The following is a 20941-nucleotide window of genomic DNA, read 5'->3' on the forward strand; positions in this document are numbered from 1 at the left end:
AATTATATCTCAGTTCAAATTAGACAGGCAAATGTTAATAACAATCACGCTTAGAATGGTCTGATAATCTCTGGCTAATCAATTCACTCAAAGCGCAATTAAATTCCCATTAAAATAGGAATGTTTCAATTATTCCACTTGCTTATGGAGCTTAACATTATTTCTGTGACACTCCTTAGTCTATTGCCTGTCTTAATGGAAAAAAAGTAGAACAGAAGACTTTCTTCCTTCTTGTTAATGAGCAGGTATGCATTTTAATCAGTATAACATCCTGACTGCTGGAAACTGTTGAGAATATTAGTAAATTTCCTGAGGCTGTGAGATAAACCTACATTCTTTTTGAAAGTGATTCAAGTGAAGTTCATAGGGAAATTTGACATAACATAAAGTGATTTAACACCTGTCACAATGTAAGAATATAGATAAGTATGTGTGCCTGTATAGGGTAGCCTCATAGCCAGAGATGTAGGGAGTAAGAATAGGTAGTGAGCCAGTGGACATCATGCCATAATGCCAAACAGGGGGCTGTGTTACTGTGGATCAGCAAGACATATGTCTGTGTATGTGTGTGTATTTGTGTGTATGTGTATGTAGTCTGTTTATTTGGCAGTGATGACCAAATGGGAGTGAACCATGAAGGACTCATGCAGAGAGGGGAGTGAGGCAGGTGTGATCCAGGAGGGGGGCAGTGACTCATACAGAGAGGGGAGTGATCCAGGCGTGATCCAGGAGGGGCTCAGGGACTCATGCAGAGAGGGGAGTGAGGCAGGTGTGATCCAGGAGGGGGGCAGGGACTCATGCAGAGAGGGGAGTGATGCATTTGTGATCCGGGAGGGGGGCAGTGACTCATACAGAGAGGGGAGTGATCCAGGCGTGATCCAGGAGGGGGGCAGTGACTCATGCAGAGAGGGGAATGATCCAGGTGTGATCCAGGAGAGTGGCAGTGTGATCCAGGAGGGGGGCAGTGACTCATGCAGAGAGGGGAGTGATCCAGGTGTGATCCAGGAGAGTGGCAGTGTGATCCAGGAGGGGGGCAGTGACTCATGCAGAGAGGGGAATGATCCAAGCGTGATCCAGGAGAGGGGCAGTGTGATCCAGGAGGGGTGCAGTGACTCATGCAGAGAGGGGAATGATCCAGGTGTGATCCAGGAGAGGGGCAGTGTGATCCAGGAGGGGGGCAGTGACTCATGCAGAGAGGGGAATGATCCAGGTGTGATCCAGGAGAGGGGCAGTGTGATCCAGGAGGGGGGCAGTGACTCATGCAGAGAGGGGAATGATCCAGGTGTGATCCAGGAGAGGGGCAGTGTGATCCAGGAGGGGGGCAGTGACTCATGCAGAGAGGGGAGTGATCCAGGCGTGATCCAGCACACTAAGGAGACACTGCAGAAGGACACTGAGAACCTGTAAAGTTACTTCCATGCAAAGTAGCTAAGCACTGCTCTAGAAGCATTAATGACCTATTATCCTAAAAAGTAAGAAATGCAGTTTGCTTTTCCACAATGTACACAACGCCCAAGATAAACATCTTCATTTAATAGCCACTAGTTTCCCAACCAAATGAATAACCAAATACAGATTAATTAATACATCTGAATGTCACTTGGTTAGCAGTATAAGCTTACACTTCAAGGGCTGCTGGTATTATTCCTGCTCTATGTGTGTGTGAAAGAGAGAGTTTTTTTTCTCTGTGTACCTCCAGTTTTATCCTGGAGTCCAAAAATAGAATTCTTTTATCAGTTGGTGTCTCTCAATTACATCGTCTGTGTAAGTGTGTTTTGCTCTGTGATGGACTGGCATTGGTGCCCTGTACTTAGTGAAACCTATTACAGGGTCACAGCTGCTCTGGATAATCAGGTATGGAAGCTGCATATAGGGGTAAACATATAATTATCTATGTCTAAACTTATTCCAATACAGTACAAACACTATGACCTACGACAGACATGCTGTTCATACATCATATTCTGAAATTCCAAATGCATAACATTTACAATGAAACTGCATTCATGCCACATTTTCTGGATGAGCAAATCAATAAATCCTGCATGCTAGGAGAGGGGCAGTGCGCACACTTTCCATGAATTGAACTTCTTAGAACTTTGCAAGGAGTCGGAGCTGGTGAATCAGTCTGCGGTGAGGCGAAGGTGCTGGAAATGTACATGCTGTGCATGGATAGCGCTCCTTTTGGGAATATCAGGTGCCAGGCAGCGATTGCCTCGATTTGGAAACACAGAGGAGATAAATGGTAACCACAGTAACAGCACAACTACACGGCACTGGAATGCAAGGGAGAGATCGACCGCGGGGTGTGGATAAATTAACCTCAGAATATTACAGAGCGCTTAGAAAAATGAATAATAGCACAATTATTTTTAGGTGCTTGCTTTACCAAGAAAGCAGTTATTACTGGTGGCCAGGAGGACTAAAGAAGGCCTGTAGGGGGCATACTGCTTTGGTTGTTTAAATTTTGATTAAAAGTTTGCAGGTTCAGATGAACTGCAGGTGATCTAATTAGCAAAATGGATTTGCCATTTATGATAACCTGTTTATGACACACAAAAATATGGAAGGCAACTAGTGAAAATAACTTTTTTTTATCTTCACATCAATGCAACAAGTAGAAATAACTGGAGAATATAAAAATGAGGATGAAATAACATTATCAAAATATATTTCCCCAAAGAAACTTCCTGCAGAGAGGAGAGGCATTTCATTATCTGGTACTAATAGGTATGGCAGGTGAAAATGGGCGATGAAGCTCTAATGGACATGAAGAGAGAATTAATCTAATCAGTTCTTTAGTCAGTAAGCACTGATGTGGAAGGCAGTCTGCGGCTAGATTTAGCTTTTCCTATGCTATGTCATTTTAATCTCACAGTTATTGCATTAGTACTTTGAACCAGCATTAATGGCCAAAGCATCTTAATCACTATGGAATAACTTTTGTAGTGAAAAATTTGAAGATAAAATTATTGTATCTTCCTGCGATAGGTTGGCGCCCCGTCCTGTGCTGTTCCCTGCCTTGAGCACAAAGCTTAACGGGTAGGACCCCAATGACCGTGAGTCTGACAGGTGGGAATGAAGGATGGATAGAGGAATGGTTATTGCGTTTGACACAGGGTTGCTCATTTCCATTGATTTCCTGCTATAGTACTGTAAAGGTGTCGTCGCACTCTCTGATCTAGTTACTATTCAGCTGATGTACTAAACGATTTACAAACTGTGACGAACCCATTTTCATCATAACATATACAACATATGTGTAAAGACTGAAACTTTAAAACAGGAGATCATAACCTGTTATCTGATGCTTTTTACGAAAAATGACACGGTAACACTTTCTGTGAATGTCATGTCTGTAAGAATCTATGAACCCATTCGTAACAGACACTAATGCAATCATAAAGCATTTTAAACATGGGAAAAAAAACATTTAAAATAACCAATAAACACATTCCTGGAACTGATAAAAGCCTTATAATCAGTTTTAACAGCAGATGCACGGAAGGCTACATTATCCTCATGCTTATTATGATTAACGAATCCTCTATGAAGCTGAATATTCTATAATGCACTATAGATACCTTCATAATGCAGTATAAAGCATCCTTAAAGCTTAAACCGACCACTATATTGCATTATGAAGGTATCTATAGCGCATTATACATGAAGACCATGCATCTGATGTACAGCACTGTGCAAATGTCTTAGGGAGTCAAAGGAAATATTTAAAGCTATTTATTTAAGTAGTAAAGGTAGATGTGCTCTAAACAAAAAACACAGTTTAACATTAGAACATATGACAATTCAAACTAACACAACAAAAACTAACAAGAACCTCCTCTGTTTTCCCAAAAATTTGTTGATAACTTGGATGGGTAGATTAACACGGTTTCAGTTCCCTAACCTCTCCCAAAAGGCACCCTAGCCATTCCAGCAGTTTGCTGCATTTCACCACCAGCTCAATTAATTAATTTAATTAGTGAGATATTGATTAGTTATACAAGGTGTGCTGGTGGTCGAGTCAAAAAATACATGGGTATATTGGATGGTTGCTGCAAATACTGGGGTGACTTTGGGAGAGGTTTTGAAATCACTAAGCTAACACCCTTTGACAGGCATAATATCATAGTTTTACATGAGCATGAAGATCATTTGAACATCAATTTCTTATACTACCTAAAATTTTGCACACTGCTGTCTGTTTGGCCTATAATTCTGAATTTTAAAGGGTTCATTATTGCCTTGAAGGTGGTTCTACAGACTGAAGAGGAGACTGACAAACCCCCCTCCAGTCAGATATATGTAGACACCGGGAAAGACCGCAGAATTTTTAGAAGGCTTCTTCTGCTCAGACAACCTGAAAATTGAAAGGTGATTTTGTAATCCTCTCCTTGCTGGCTTAGACAGCATCAATGATGCAGACCTTGGCAGAGATGACCTCATTGACTTGAGGACAAAGGAAATGATGCAACAAAGAGTCAACTCTAGAGTTATTGGAGAATTCTGTGGCACTAGCATACCTGGGTAAAATCAGGTGATTCTGTTTTCTGCTACATGTCTTTGTGAGTCAGAGTTGACAGGATTTGTTGCTGTAAAAGCTAAGAGTCAAAACTGATTGGACGTATATATATATATATATATATATATATATATATATATATATATATATATATATATATATATATATCGTACCTCAACATTTTCAGCTTCTTATTCAAATCACATAGTACCCACCTTCACGATGAAATGTGCTTTATGAAAATCCACTTGTTCTGGTTGTTTGAATCAAATTCAAATGCATCCCCGGGAAACAGAAGGTGTTAACATGAGATGGGGGAGGGGGGGGGTGGGGGGCATGCTGTGGATGTTCTAAGGGATGGACAAGGTCAGGGGGCTGGCCAGTCTATGCTACGCTAATCATTTCTGTCCATATGCTAATGATTTAAGTCTCCTTTTTTGGAGAGAGGACGCCAAACTAGAGGCTGAACCCCATCTTTCCTGGCAGGTTGTCCTTTGTCAGGGCTGCAGTGCCTCCTTTAGACCTTCGCTCTGCTCCCCCAGCTCACTGCATCCAGAGGCTGCTGATAAAATCCCTTCCTCGCCCTCCAGTCCCCACCTCGTAGCGATATGCTCACTGTCCCAAAGGACGCAACTCTTATAGTTATGAACGATGATTTTCTCTAACTTTATGACCTTTTTTAGCTTTACGGCTACATATACTTTAAAGGTTCCACATTTATCATATGCCTCATTGTGTATATTCGAACATTTACTGGAAGAAAGTTTTACTGCAGCTTTAATATTACATAATTTTATTAAAGACTCTTCTGGGCTTTTCCCTGCTCTCTGATTGGCTGCCAGTTTAAGCTTATGTCAAGTTAAAGACCATAACACTGACATGCAATTAGACGATGCCAACCTTATGTTTCCTTAAACTGCCATGTTTCAGCATATTTGGCTTTATTTGTTATACATAGCTGTATAGCAATACGGCTGCCACATTTACCACTTACCTTATAATTATTCAGGTTGGTGCCCTGGCTTGCAATCTCTTTATTAGTTTCATTTGTCAGGTAAGGCCAGTTTAAAGAATAATAAACAACTATTTGCAACAGAGTACAGAGCAAGGGCACACGGTAAGTAAGTAATAAATAACACAAGTTAATTATAAAATGTTGGCAAGCAAAAACATATTTGACAAATTTGTCTCTTTCTTCAAAGCAGATGTTCCCTAGGTATCTTAGAGGTAGAAACCAAAGCGTTTAGATTTTTTATATTGACACCATAGATATTAACTTCCTGAGGAGTAATGCTGTGTATCATTTAAATAGGACTGAGGTACTATGGAGTCCTTATCTACCATGGAATTAACCATGATACACATTCCTGGAACTGATAAAAGCCTTAAAATCAGATTTAGCAGCAGATGCATGGAAGATTACAATGAGTGGGTCATATTGAATAATCACTTCACTGCTTCAGAATGGGGCATTCAGGCATCAGACCCCTATGCAGTTCAGATTTAACCCATCTATCTATCTATCTATCTATCTATCTATCTATCTATCTATCTATCTATCTATCTATCTATCTATCTATCTATCTATCTATCTATCTATCTACTCTGTTGTTAATGATCTTAAACTGCTTTTCAGAAAACTACTTATCTAACTTGCAGAGTGCAGCCAAACGTTGCATTTGATTTCTCTAAAAGATCTACATATTGTCTCACTCCCTTTAGTCACCAAGCCAACACTCCTGAGTCGTCCCTTTGCCATGTGAGAAGTCTTACTCTAGATGTTTTGTGCATGATTCCGGCTAACTGGAAACACCTCCTAACCCAACAACCACTGTCCTGCTCCTCGATCCTTTGCCTAATCTCCTCTGTATCCTGAATGTGATTATTATTGCACTTTCTCCTTGAATAGCCCCCTTTTTGCTATACCTGTGCATATTATTTAGCTCTCTGTCTGATGTCAATTTACACTTGTTATTAGTCATACACTGGAAGCTGAGCCAAGCTGTACTTACACCTAGTTAGCTCCTTGACAGATGTATTCTTGTAATGTACTATTTGTCATGCTTGTATGTCACTTTGGATAAGACTATCTACGAAAGATATAAATGTAATTGTAAAACCATGCTCTGAAAACCACAGACACATTCAGTGCTCTTCAATTTTGTGGTAAAAATTTATTTTAGCGCTCACTTTTAATAATATTGCAACATCCCATTTTTTTTCCAAGTGTCAACTTGTCATCGAAAGGAAACCTGTAATTTGGCTGGGAAGATGTGTGCCAGACACCATTTACCTGATCTGTCTCAAGGGAGTCAAGAGAGTGTAGAGAGGGAAGGAAGCTTGGCAATGAAGCAGACACTTTGGCTACTACTTCTTTCCAGTCTTTTTATCAATCACCAGTGCACCATGGTACTGTACCAGAGTACAAACTCACGATAAACAGGAACGCAGGCGAGCATGGGAACATGAAGAAGTGCAGAATTGCCAGTTTACTAGGAACCAAAATGTTAGCACAGAACAGGCTAGCTAAGTTATGTGAGAGCAGGAAATAGATACAAGAATGAACAATAGAACAGAATTTGTAACTGAAACAAAGCTGACGGAGAACGTCAAAGAACAAAGGAAATTGTTTGCCGCGTATTTGATGGAAATTGGAGCCGATGACAAGGAAGACAGCCAAGTCGTTTCAGTGACATGAATGTCTTCAACAGCAGCTAACAACACTGCAACAGGCTGGTAAGGGAAAGCACTGAAACTAGTTGTTCTCCCAGGAAACAAAAACAAGACATACAGAAGATCTATTTGGCACAGAAGATCACAGACAGTTAGAATATGTTAATATGTTGTTAGAATTTAATATCGACTTAAAATTGGAAAGTCAATCATATCTAACTTTGGAGATCTATCTGATGGGTCTCTACCTTGACAGAATACTGATGGGTGATTGTGACATGAGACTGAGAGAAAAGTTCTTTGGGAAGTCAGATTTGATGCTGGAAGCTAAACTAGAGAAACAACACAGAATAGAATGAAAAGCTCAGGCTGTAGTCAATGGAAAGACTCAGTTTTGAAAATAGACAGTGCAGTAAATCCTAGGATAACATGGCATAATCATGAAAATCACACGAAGAAAGTGGGAAAATGCAGAACCTAGGCACTGCTCGCACTGTGGAGGAAACGCAAAAACAATAGCGATATCCGGCACTGCGAAAAGAATCCCTAAATTGGGCACAATGAAGCAAAGGCATGCAGACAGCAGAAACGACACAGAATTATCCGCTGTGATGCTTTAGGTAATCACTTTGTGGGAATCGTCAGCGCTGTAGGAAAAGGTGAGGGCTGCACTGCTACCGACAGCATTCACAGACATCGTCTTCAAATTGAATACTGTAATGAGGAAAAAACAAAAATAAACATGGTGTGCAATTCAAAGACCCACTTAAAGTCATTTTCCGATATGGGAGGGGCATAAGTAGCATGTCGGCTTCCACTGGGCATTATAAATATCTGGTTATGCCTTCTGGGCTATTTGGTGCTCCTGCTGCGTTCTGAGGCTTTGTGAATATTGTTGGGGACATGCCTCACTGGTTCATCATCATTGCTTGTTTCGATGACATACTGATCTTACCGTTATGTGAAAAACATAGGACACCCCATCAAGTATTTAGTTCTTCATTACCAAATATTTGCATATCAATATTAAATCTTCTTTCAAATTATATCTATAGATAAAGGTGATATAATTCCATCACCTGTGCAAAAACAAGAAACAAATTCACTTATTTAACAAAAGAAATGAACTACGATGCCAATTCCTACTGAGGGAGATTTTAACCCTGTGCCCTACTGTCATGACCAGCGATTACTACACTAGCTATTATTTCCCCCTTTGGATGAAATAACCTTAGTGAGACATTTCCTATAACCACTCTCCACTCTTCCAACCATGGGATTTGAACCAGCAACCCCCTGTGACCCATTTACACAGAGATTGAGCCCTGCTTTAAAGCTAATTATTGTGTGGACAATCATAAACTGTTAGTGATAAATGATCGCAAGAACCTCAAGCAAGTAAATGCTCAACTGGCTTTTTGGAGGTGAAATACAAAAACGACAAACTTCCAGCTAAGTAAGACCATGAACGTACAAGTAAGACTCCAGGAACCTTGACCAAAACTGGGAGACAAAACAACAACAGATTAAACTTGGTCCCACAAAGCCAGAATCTAGACTCCAAACCAAGACTTATTGATTCATACTTTATATGTTAAATTGCTTAAGTGCATGGAAATTTCATTAAAATTAATACATCATAAGCTCAAAACTGGTATGTTCAAAATAAGTCAAAAAGGATAATGGAAGGGCCTTTAATAAGTAAATCGTTCTCTCCTTAAAACCTTATTCTTTACCTTTTTTCAATTTTATTCTTTGTAATATGGTAAGGAATTTATTTTCATTGATCTCAGAAAGCTGAGAAGTATACTGTAACTTATATCGTAAATCCTGTATTTCCTCAGAATTGGTCTAAAATGCCTTTGAGGCTTAGACTTGAAAAAATACTCTGTTAAATATTTACAAGATACTGCTTCATTTTCAATTCAGTTTAAAACCACTTATTATATGTATTGATATTGGTTGTAAACTTTAGTGAAGAATGAAACCACAAAGAATGCTTTACAATATTGCTTCTTTTGTTATAAAAATACGTATGGTTAATTCAGCAAATATGAAATAGTATTATGATCAAAATCAAGCTAAACTTGTTAAAAGCATACCTCACAATTTAAATGCAAATAAGCAACTTGTTCTTGTTTATCCACAACCAACAGCAAATGTGTGTTTTTGCAATAATTTTATTAGTAATAAAGAGAAGCCAAAAACTACAGGTGAATCCGTTTCATTCTCCTGAAAGCTCAAAACTGGTATGTTAAATTCACTTTGAAGGCCGAAGCTAAACTGGAGTAGCTTAATACTAAAAAGTGAAATGCCTTTGAGTGACTAAGAAAGGTCTAAAATCAATCCTTTTGGCATTCTGTGAAATGAAGAAATAAATTCTGTAGCAAGCCAGTGTGCTATTTGCTGTAGATTTGGGTCAAAAATGTATTTAAATCACAGCTGAAAGTTCAAGGGTCTTCAGTTATTAGTTCAGTTATCCATCCATCCATCCATTGACCCATCCATCCATCAATTCATCCATCCATCCATTGAACAATCCATCCATCCATCCATCCATCCATCCATCCATCCATAAGAACATGAGAGCACAAGAAACTACAAAAGAGAGGAGGCCATTTGGCCCAGCTAGCTCATTTGGGGAGAACTCAACTAATGGCTTAGAGTTGTTAACATTTTATCTAGCTCTCATTTAAAGGTTTTAGCGTGAACTACACGAACAGGAAGTATTCTATACTCTAACTACATGCTGTGCAAAGAAGCGTTTTCTCAAATCCAGTTTAAAATGTTCTCCCGTTAATTTTCACCTATGGCCACAAGTTCTTGCACTTCAACTAATATTGAAGTAACTATTTGGCTGAACAGCATCCAGACCTATTAGAATCTTATATACCTGGACCATGTCCCCCCTTAGTCTCCTTTGCTCGAGGCTGAACAGATTCAGCTCAGCTAACCTCTCCTCATAAGACATTCCTCTAAGACCAGGAATCATTCTTGTAGCCCTACGTTGTCTGTTTTAAGGCAAGGTGACCAAAGCTGCACACAATATTCATATCATTAATATGTGTATAATACTTCCATGCTGATAGATTAAAACAATTTTCAGAAATATTGACCTTGTTTAGTGACCTCATTCTGCTGGAACCTTTGGTCATGAGTTCATCTCCAAAGCCCACATGTGACACATGACAAGCTAACTTTTGACGAGCCAGTTGCTCTGGGCTCAGTAACTAGGATATATTCGTATTCATAGAGCTCAGCAGGTCTCTGATTGGCCTCAACAAGACTGACCCGAATGCTTAGAGATGCACAGGAGAACATTCAACATCTCAAGGAAGAAAGACAATATTCCTGAGTGATAGGCTAATCCATAATAAATTAATGACTTATTTCAGTTCTCTATTCTTAAACAGCGGGAAGAAAAAATGTTTTTATGGGATCAGCTCTCCCTAGACATATTCTTAATCATGATAATAAGGTCCATAGTAATATAAAATCTATGTATGTTAAATTTAATTAAATTAAAATGACATTAAAAGAAGGCACAAGCCTTGATTAACAATTAATGAATGATTGGGGCTCTTTTGAAACAACTGAGAACCCATATGATCTCATAGTATATGAAAAGCACACGTTTGGCATTTGGGTTGTGAAGGAGACAATAAGACATTTCATATATAGTTTATACTTTATGCACATTAGGTTAAAGGTTTTATTCAAATCTCCCTGGAAGATGATGTGGGGGCGGAGGGGGGGGGGGGGGGGGGGGGGCTGTTGTTATGCTGGTGGTGATGAATTGGCTCAGTGGTTTAAATGGCTGCGTCTGTGATCAGATAGTCACTGGTTTAAAGCCCAGGGTCAGATGAACAGTGTCACTGTTGGGCTCTACAGCATGGCTTTTAAACTCTGGTTGTTTTAGCGACTGCCTCAGACTGATTTCTTAAAATAATAATAAACAGAAATGTACCCTGTTTTCGATAATTGGGTCTGCTAAAAAACAACACGGAGTTTTTTTGTTTTATTTCACCTCAAAAAATACCACCAGACCCAAAATCCCACCGATTCCCCAGCAGGCCTTCTGCAGCCAATGCTTTCTGTCCATTTTGTATTGTGCATGTTCTCCATGATGCTTTCCTGAAGCTGCCTTACACGTCCAAATAATGTTCTTATTCCTTTTTCCATGTCACTCCCCCCCCCCCCCAATGAATTTACAAATGGGATCTATTTGTGCCTCTTTCTGGATGTAGCACTCTGTCTCAGTTGCTTGTATGCTGACCTTGCACATCCTGGTTTTGCATGTTCTACCCATTCCACCACCCACAGTCCAAAAACAAGCTGTCCAGGTGTAGCTGTGTTAATGCCTTGACTGATGCTGCCCTCATAATGATTCTGCAGATTCGAAAACCAAATATAAATATCAGCAAAGTGTAAGTGAAATAAAACATTGCCTGGTTAACGATACCGAGGTACAGTCGGGTTCTCCGTGTCTGTGGGTCCTGCAACCCATGGATTAAATAAACCACAGATTGAGAATATTAGGGTAACAAATTCCAGAATCTTCCAGGAAGCAAAACTTGAATTAACTGCACGCCAGTGAAGTGATGTGTGGGAAGAGAGATAATTTATATATTGTCTGTGATTGTTGCATCTGTACTGCACGTTTACTTTTTTTCTTGTCATTGTAACCTGAACAATACAGTACGACAGCTATTTACACACAGCATTTATATTGTATCAGGTATTATGGGTAATACTGAGATAATGTAAAGTGTATGGGAGGATGTGCAAAGGTTATATATGTCATTTTATATAAGGCACTTGAACATCTGCAGATTTTGGTATCTGTGGGGGGTCCAGGAGCTGATCCCCCGCAGATACTGAGGGACGAATTTAGTTAAAAAATCGAGAGGAAAGTTCAGTCCATCTCCTTCCCCGTTGCTGATACGTAGACTTGGGTAATTCAGGTCAAGAGATTAGAAGTCCATTAGAATTTTGTTTCAACCAACTAGACTCTTTATACGCAACTGGTTGGTTGAAACAAAATCTTGGTCTGGACTTTTACTCTCTGGACCTGAATTACCCAACTGACACATGATATTAAGTAGGTCAATAACTACCCACGAAGACCTTCCCAGTTCCTACACAAGTACTCCCTGCCCCTATGAAAACTGTTGGGATATTCTTAATTTACTTTATTATCTTTAATTTACCAAAAGTAATACATGATTATGTAAATTTTCTAATGGTGTCTAATTCGTTTTTGGTGACTGTGCCAGGTGACCACAATTATCCTGTATTAAATTCTGCCACTTGCTGCATTTTTAGAATAAACCAGCATGTGATATAGCTGTTAGCTTCTTGGCTGAGAAATACACTGCACACAGCATGCTTGTTTTTGGTTAAGGTAATAGTAATTGGTTTTAATTTGCCTTTGTACAATGGAATACACTTATTTATGTTCCCACGACATTGTGGCTGTCAGACCCCCACCTTCATCCTGAAAAGGGAAAAATCTATCGTAAAACTGATCAAAAATAATCTGTGGATGCAAAGAAGCTATTTTATAAACAATCTTCAAGTCAAATAAATCCTGCTCGTCACTCTGTAAAAATTGCCTTCTCTGGGCAGGCAAGGGCATTTGACCTTTCCTGTTTTCTCTGTTAGAGAAAACACACACACACTTTTAGTCACTGTGATGCTCTGCCTGTAAACATCGTACATACACACTCGCGCTCGCACACACACACAAGTTTGCAAATATTATATCTTTGTGGGGACTCTCCATTCATTTCAATGATGAAAATTCGAATCCCAACACGACAACCTTAACCCCAACATTCTCCTCGCAATGTAACATAAACATAATTCACACACACACACACACACAGTCAATAATTAATCTAATTCCCTTCAATAGCATGTCAGGCTGCGAATAGATCAGAGTACTCTTACTGCAGTCACCACGGGATGGACATGCTAAATCCACACACCAGAACACTGCTCATTAATTGTGTTTTGTTTATTTTTCCATAAGATTATTGTTATGGCAAAACATAAGAAGTGTGCTGATCGATTTACTGGGACCATCAGAAATAAGTTATTTTTAAATTATGATAAATATGGTGTAAAAACGATCATGACCACTATCAACTCTCAACATAAGAACTTGGTGAATACTAAACTTGGTAAAGACTCCAGCCTGACAATACTGTAGGCTCTGATAGAGCCCCACCAAATACGCGGGAACAGGGGGATTGCATATTTCTAATCCTGGACTTTTTACTGCAACAACTGAGATAGAGTAGTGCACTATATCTAGAACACCGAGAAAAAAAAGAGTAGGTGTGGCAAGTGGAAATGATTTTTTATAATCGTCAAATGAATGAAAATGTTATTATTTGAAAATGATATTGTAAATGCAGCCAAATTCAAATAAGTTTACAGTATTTCTCACAGAGATCAACATATAGACGTAATCATTTCCCTAAATTATAGTCCAGGCTGGGCGGTGAGGTGCTGAGGACCGATGCTTCACACTTCCAAGGGTTTCCTCCAGGTGTAGACTTGCAAGAATAAGCATGTAAGGAGGTCGTCTTGGTTAATTTCGCCACCAATCAGGGTGGGGAAGGAGTTCTCATGGTATATTTTTCTGACCAATGAAATAATAGAATTATCCATTAATCATCATCTGTGATCTACCTAAAGACACACCGAGATCGGCTGACGGGTTGCACGCCCCTGGAATATGGGCTATAAAATGCTGGGGTGGGGGAAGTAAAAGCCGAGCTTCACGAGACTGGTCCACTGGGAAAATTCCCGAACTTGCCGATGGCCCGTCCATGCCTGCTGGTTTCCTTCCCCAGTGCCCTGCAGTGATTTCGCTCCCCACCAAAGGTGTACCCCAGCCCTGTGTCCTGTGCTGCCTGGGATCAGTTTGAAGTTGGATGGATGGATGGGTAGCTAATAGTACAGTGCTTTCTTCTTTTTTCATTCACAGCTTTGCACTGGAGTTTATTTATTAGATGAGATCGTATTACATATTCTCTTAAATGAGGATTATATCCAAGTCTAATTGACCATTTGTATAATGAGGCAATTATGTACACATCACCTAGACACAAATAAGTCTTTAGGAATTTATCTTCCTCATTTGGTGTTTACGGAATCATCCCCTTGCTTAGAATTACCTTATTTAAGGATACATTAGTGGGTAATTATAGCTTTATTGACTTTCTAAATCATTCCCAGTGTTTTCCTGGCATTTCTGTTCCTTGGGAACAGCTTCAATCTGACATTTGCAGCAGTGGCTAATTAACCAGAATAAACTGGACATCGCTTAGCTAAATTCCACACTAAAGCGTGACACCAAAAAAGTGCCAAGGATGCTGTTAACCGGAGACTGAACTGCTACTCATCACAGACCGCCGCAGAGGAGAAGCGTCTTTGTCAGTATAAAACAAGTGTGAAAAGACTCTGATAGATGCCAATAAACAATAAGAGCTTGCAATGATCAAGTACTTGCATCAAGTATTATAATTACAATGGAAAAAAAACATGTGCTACAAAAAGGAGAAAATGCAAGCTAGGATGAATATAATGCAAGGCAAAATGATCCTTAATGTTCACTTGATCTTAGATATTAACACATGGTGCTGATAACAGTACAGCCAGATAGAGCTCAGTATGAAATATTTCCAGCAGGTGGAAAAAGTAATAAACACCATACAAGAGAGGTGGATAGTTCAGGTCCAGAAAGTAAAAATCCAGACCAAGTTTTTGTTTTCAACCAATAGTTATAAAGAGTCACAGTCACAGAGGACTCAGCTGGTTGGTTGGTCTGGATTTTAAATTTCTGGACCTAAACTTTCCACCACTGCTGTATAATGTTTATGAATAAATATTGCATTTTTGGTGTAAACACTTTTAAAGTATATTGTATTTCCCGGTAAGGGTCTGATAAAAAACTCTGCAGTCTACTTATCTATCTGCTGCTGTGTGACTCGAGAGCTCTGCTTTCATATAAATTCACCAGTAAAGTACCTGTACGATGAAGCTATTTCAGCTATAATGCTTCTTTTCTTAGTATCTGGCCCCCACTGGGGGCAGTGAGTAAACTTTGGCTCCACCTGTGATAGCAGAATTGCAACTGCAAGCTTCACTGAGCAATATTTAAACTGCTTGTGTTTGATTCTTTCTCTGTATGGAGGTTAATCTCCACCCTACATTTAGCTGCGGGCGAAGCAGGCCGAGGTCGGTATGCGCACTTCATGTGAACCTCGCACTTCCCCTCTCCAGCAACCCGCCGAGTTCACAGTGGAGACACCTGTCAAGCGTGTTTATCTCAATCAATTAAACAAGATGACCACAGGAGCGGTCATTTTTCAGGGGGTTTGTGCATTTGTGCTGGGACGCTGTGAGTGAGCGCGTGCGTGAGCGTGAGCGTGTGCTCTGCCGCCGCTTGGCGTGTCGCCATGCAGCACGGCCACCCCTCGCTGGGTGAGTGTTAACATGCTGTGTATGTTTTGCTGCCAGCTGTGCATGTGCCCTCCTTAATGCAAGACTTCATAAAATGCAGAAATGGCCTTCTGTCATTACAGGCAGTGCCCAAGTGATGAACGTCTGTCTTTCAGTGGGATTTCTAAGACAGAACAATAATAATACAGTAAATACTAATAATCAGAGGTGAATTTTTCAGGTCCAGAAAGTACAAATCCAGACCAGGATTTTGTTTCAACCAATCAGCTGAGTACTCTATGACTGTGACTCTTTATACTCAACTGGTTGGTTGAAACAAAATCTTGGTCTGGATTTGTACTTTCTGGACCTGAAACCTCTAACTCTGCTAATAATACATTAACAATAAAACTAACTACATACAGTACCTTGAGCCGATGAAGCTGCACAATGTTTTCAGGAGTGTTACAAAATAGTGTTTGAGTTCATTATTATGAACCATTTTACTTAATTCAAATATAACATGCTTTATGGCAGTCTGTTTATATGTATAAGTTGTCCATAAGTAGGTTCTTAACCTAGGAACTGCCTGTACAAACTATTGTGATTTGCAAATACATGATTCAAATACCCTTTTTTGTGTGTCAAGCGGAGAGGGGTGCAGACTAATTCAGCACATTGCCACACCCACCACATGACAAACCAACTCACTGCAGCCATAGCGGTGTGAGATACCTCAGCACCACACATGTTGAAATGGAACAGAACAGTGTGAGGTTTATCCCAGTGGCTGGAGTGCCAATCCTGCCAATTTCCCTGTAAGTTGGAGGACCTGCTTATAAGGCTGGATGTAGGTTAACGTCATACCCTGGACGAAGCAATTGTAGGTTATGGACCTTGCTTAAGGGCCCAAAGGAGAAGAGACATTGCAGGCATTTGCAGGATTCAAGCCAGCAATCTTCCGAATGCCAGCACACATCCCCGGCCATCACTCTGCCAGTCAAGCAACTGCAAATAAATACATACGGCACACAGACAGGGTCAATTGGTTCATAGAGCTTGACTTAGCATTAGGACAACTATGATGTGCGAACTTAGTGATTTTAAACACGGTGTGATTGTTGGTGTCAGGCGTGGATTTCAGCATCTCAGAAACAGCCAACTCTCCTGAGCTTTTAATTCCTACATTACAGCATCTGGAATTTACAGAGAATGGTGCGATAAACTAAAAGCATCCAGTCAGCAGCATTTCTGTGGATGAAAACACCGTATTAGTGAGAGAGATCAGGTGAGAATGGCTAGAATCAATGGTAACGGAAAGTCCACTGTTCCAAGAATAACAGCTCGGTAAAGCAGTCCTGTAAAGGGACTCCGAATGCAGAACTCTGCATCCCTTGATAAATGATAAAAACAGTCCTCTCTGGCACATTGTTGAGTTCGGAAAGGCTTGAAAGGACGTTATATGATAAGGGAGACTGTCAACATAAAGCCGATTTTGTGAATCTGTGGTCACCAACGTTTCTTTTTCCCCAATTTGCAGGAACGGTTGTGCCTTTCACATCCAAATAATGTCATATATAATAGCGCACTGCAAACACTCACTGGCCACTTTATGTTCACCTGCTCATTAATACAAACAGCATGCTCCCTCACACTATGAGTCATGTGGCTGCAGCTCGATATACACTGCATTCAGACAGGATCAAATAATTGAGTCACTGTTAGAGAGAGATGATTTAAGCAATTTTGAACATTGTGTGGTCGTCGGTACGACATGCGGTGGTTCCATCGCCTCAGAAATAGATACCATCCTGGGATTTTCATGCAATACAGTGTCGGTCCCTGTTTTTGCTCCCTACCAGACGGTCCACATTTTGCTTCCAAAGCAAAAACGTGGACTGTCTGTGGGTCCCTGGGGACAAGATTGGGAAACAGTGGTCTAGAGGATACAGAGATCGTGTGATAAAGAACAAAACATAGAGCTTGTGCTCAAAAACACCATAGTGATGAAGAGACTGGTCAGACTTGTTAAATCTAACAGGAAGACCATATATACAAACATAAAAGGTCAGTATAGCAGAGCATAGTGTGCAGAAAGTCAGAAAGCTCTGAGTATCACTTGTCATCCTTTGAAGCTTTAAGGTTTTGGAGACAAAAATGAGCTCTTCCTGATCCTGGGTTGGTTTATCCAATGACGTGCCCTTTGAGTATGTTTACAATTGCAGAGTGCAGGCTAGTTCACTGACTAGCAATGCATGCTTACACCTATAGGTGTCTATGTATGGATGTCCCTCTGAAGATGTGAATTTTCTCTGGCTTCCTCTCAGAGTTCTCCAAATTGTCCATATGTTATGAGAGTGTGTTAAACAATGGAACCTGTCACAGGGACGTTGTGGGATAGTGTCATCGTCACCCCGTCCTGGATGGCCAGCTGACCTGCAAACATCAAATTCTTACTGTAGAATGCTGGAATAAGCTTATTGCTTTTATTTCATGTTTAGTCCTGTTAAAACTTCTCTGAAAACTGGCAGAATATCTTTTGAATGTTTCAGAAACAGTCAATTTTGCTAGAGCGATTACTCACATTCACTTTGCTCATAAACATTTCACAAAGTGCTCAACGCAATAGTTGTGATATATACGAGCCACCTGTGCTGCCTGTCCGCAATGATGTGCAAGCGTTTACGTAATAACTAATTTGAATTCCACATATTGGGTTTGGCAGTGTTGCCATGATCTCCTTATTTTGGACAATGTGGTTCTTATATAACGAGAATTTCAATTGTCCAAATTTCCTGATCCATTTGCTTATTCTTAATTACTGTTATTTTTTATTGACTGAGAATAGGTAGCAACTTAATTTTTCATAAAGATTTAACTGTTATTGAGGTTCATCAACATACCCATCTTGTCTAGGGCTACAGCAGGAAATGCAGCTTATTCCATGTAGCAGAGTTCACATGGCTTGGGCACTCTCTGGACCAGATACCAGCCTGTCACAAGGCACACATGGACAATTTAGATACACCACTTAACCAAAGATGCCATTGGAATGAGAGAGCAGCAGTAGGACACCTAAATGACCAGGAGAGAACATGTCGCATTCGAACTGCAGTGCTTCTCACTGACCCACTGTGCTGCCCTCATGCCTGAAGCTTTTGGTTTTGCATGTTTTATCAGAAAGGCAACGTTTCTACTCACAGATTTTCCACTTTAATTCCAGAAAAAGGTCCACTTTATGATAAACATATTGCGGCCGAATATGGCCAAGTTACAGCCCAAACATTTGTATTGTTATTCTGGTCATATAAGTGTGTAGGGATGATACCTGTGATGGGATGATATTAATCATCCATTCATTAATAAAGTTTTGCTGATCATGTTGCAAGCAGAATATTGGCACTCAGAGTATCTTGGAACATCTAGATTTGGATTCATCGGCATAGGGTCTTAGAACTTGGTGCAAATGGGAGAGAGGAAATGAACATGGATTTGAACATTCTAGCATTTTCCACTCAATACACAAGATCACACCAGACCTGTTCTGATTATACAGGTAGGTGCTGACCTGCATTGGCATTGCTGCCTGTGGCACCTCCTCCGGTGCCCGTAGGTCAGCTGCAGGGTCATCAATTGGGTACCACCAATCGACAGCATTTCGCTCCGTTAACTCCGGAAAGACTCCTGGTGGCGGAGAAGGGACATCTCCCTGGCACCCCCTGCAACTGGACCTCGGGTTAGGTGTCACCCACCCCCTCTCCACAGCCAAAATCTGCACTTCTCAACCTCTCCTGCCAGGCCTTTCAGGGTCCTCTCCTGGTTTGCTCCAGTTCCTCCCATATCCCTTAGGAGGTGACCAGCTGATAACCTACTTCCGGGAAGATGATGGTTCTCCAGCTAGCCTCCTTGCATTCAGCGGCAAGTTCGGAGTACAGCCTCCCCTGGTTGAAGGCACCTTCCACTTCCTACTCCCACGGGATGGTTAACATGCTGCCAAAGACTAAATGTGGGAGGCCCTGTCATCAAATGCTCATGTACGAACAGCATGGAAGAGTCTCAGGGGTCGTATTTCTGTAGACCCACAACAAATGGAATGGTAGGATGCATTTTAATTTAAGATGTATTCGTGAATTTTGCATTAACCAAAACATTACCAAAACCCATCTGTCATGAACGATATCACTGAGATTATTCAACTTGAAGTGGTCTACTGTTATGCCAAGGTTTCAGTCTTTGGGGAGTATTAATATTTAACACATGCTAAATAATAAGTCAGGAAGCATTATAATCTACAAATTTGCACTTGTGGATAAAACACATGGAGAAGATTAAAAAATAGTAATGGGGAATTATTTCAAAATTAATCACACGTGGTAACACATTAACTTTGACAGCCCGAACTATTACAATATATCTCGTTTATGTAAGATCAACTCATCAAAGGCTGTTAAAATGTTCTGAATTGTGCCAGTGACCGGAGTTTAATGCTAATGTGCTAACTACAGTATCAGTATCTCTGCAATATCTCACGAAGTTTTGTTTATAATGCTAAACTTCCTCCTTGCTGTTTTTGATCTTGTTACAATGTTGCACTACAACATTTGCCATTAATGTAAAATGTAAGCTGACTGCGTGGTAAATATGTCATCTCACAGCAGCTAAAGCACAGCCTATGTGTTTAATAGCTTAAGCTAATCTTCAAATGTGTAAATGAACCAAACAGCTATGGATAATATCCATTTCCAACCTCAAATTGCCAAAGGTAGTGTTTCTGATTGACCCTGTCTGTTTGCATTTACATGTACATTACATGACTTGCACGTGTGACAGATAAATCCTGGATTGCTAACTTTGGACAGCTGGCTATCATCCATCCATCCATCCATCCATCCATCCATCCATCCATCCATCCATCCATTTTCTAAACCGCTTATCCTACTGGATCGCGGGGGATCCAGAGCCTATCCCGGAAGCAATGGGCATGAGGCAGGGAACAACCCAGGATGGGGGACCAGCCCATCGCAGGGCACACTCACACACCAGTCACTCACACACGCATTCCTAGGGGCAATTTAGCAAGTCCAATTAGTCTCAGCATGTTTTTGGACTGTGGGGGGAAACTGGAGTACCCGGAGGAAACCCCATGACGACATGGGGAGAACATGCAAACTCCACACACATGTGACCCAGGTGGAGACTCGAACCCCGGTCTCAGAGGTGTGAGGCAACAGTGCTAACCACTGCACCACCATGCCGCCCCCTAGCTGGCTATCATTAGATTTTCAATTCAAG

At 40.6% G+C, this 20941-nt stretch overlaps 1 long non-coding RNA gene across 3 annotated transcripts in view; it reads right to left on the bottom strand.

Moving 5' to 3' along the window:
• LOC125739808 (uncharacterized) overlaps positions 1 to 20941 on the bottom strand; it is a 46392-nt gene that overhangs the window by 17166 nt on the left and 8285 nt on the right. For 2 of the 3 annotated variants that reach the window (XR_007397316.1, XR_007397318.1), the window contains 2 exons: positions 18553 to 18642; positions 16668 to 18085 (listed from right to left, as the gene is read on the bottom strand). The exons of the other annotated variant lie outside the window; for it this stretch is intronic. This is a non-coding gene — a long non-coding RNA (uncharacterized LOC125739808). Of the gene's footprint in view, positions 1 to 16667; positions 18086 to 18552; positions 18643 to 20941 lie in introns of those variants that run through there. 3 annotated transcript variants of the gene reach the window in all.

This window comes from Brienomyrus brachyistius, chromosome 4 (genome assembly GCF_023856365.1).
Source record: "Brienomyrus brachyistius isolate T26 chromosome 4, BBRACH_0.4, whole genome shotgun sequence".
Lineage (NCBI taxonomy): Eukaryota > Metazoa > Chordata > Actinopteri > Osteoglossiformes > Mormyridae > Brienomyrus > Brienomyrus brachyistius.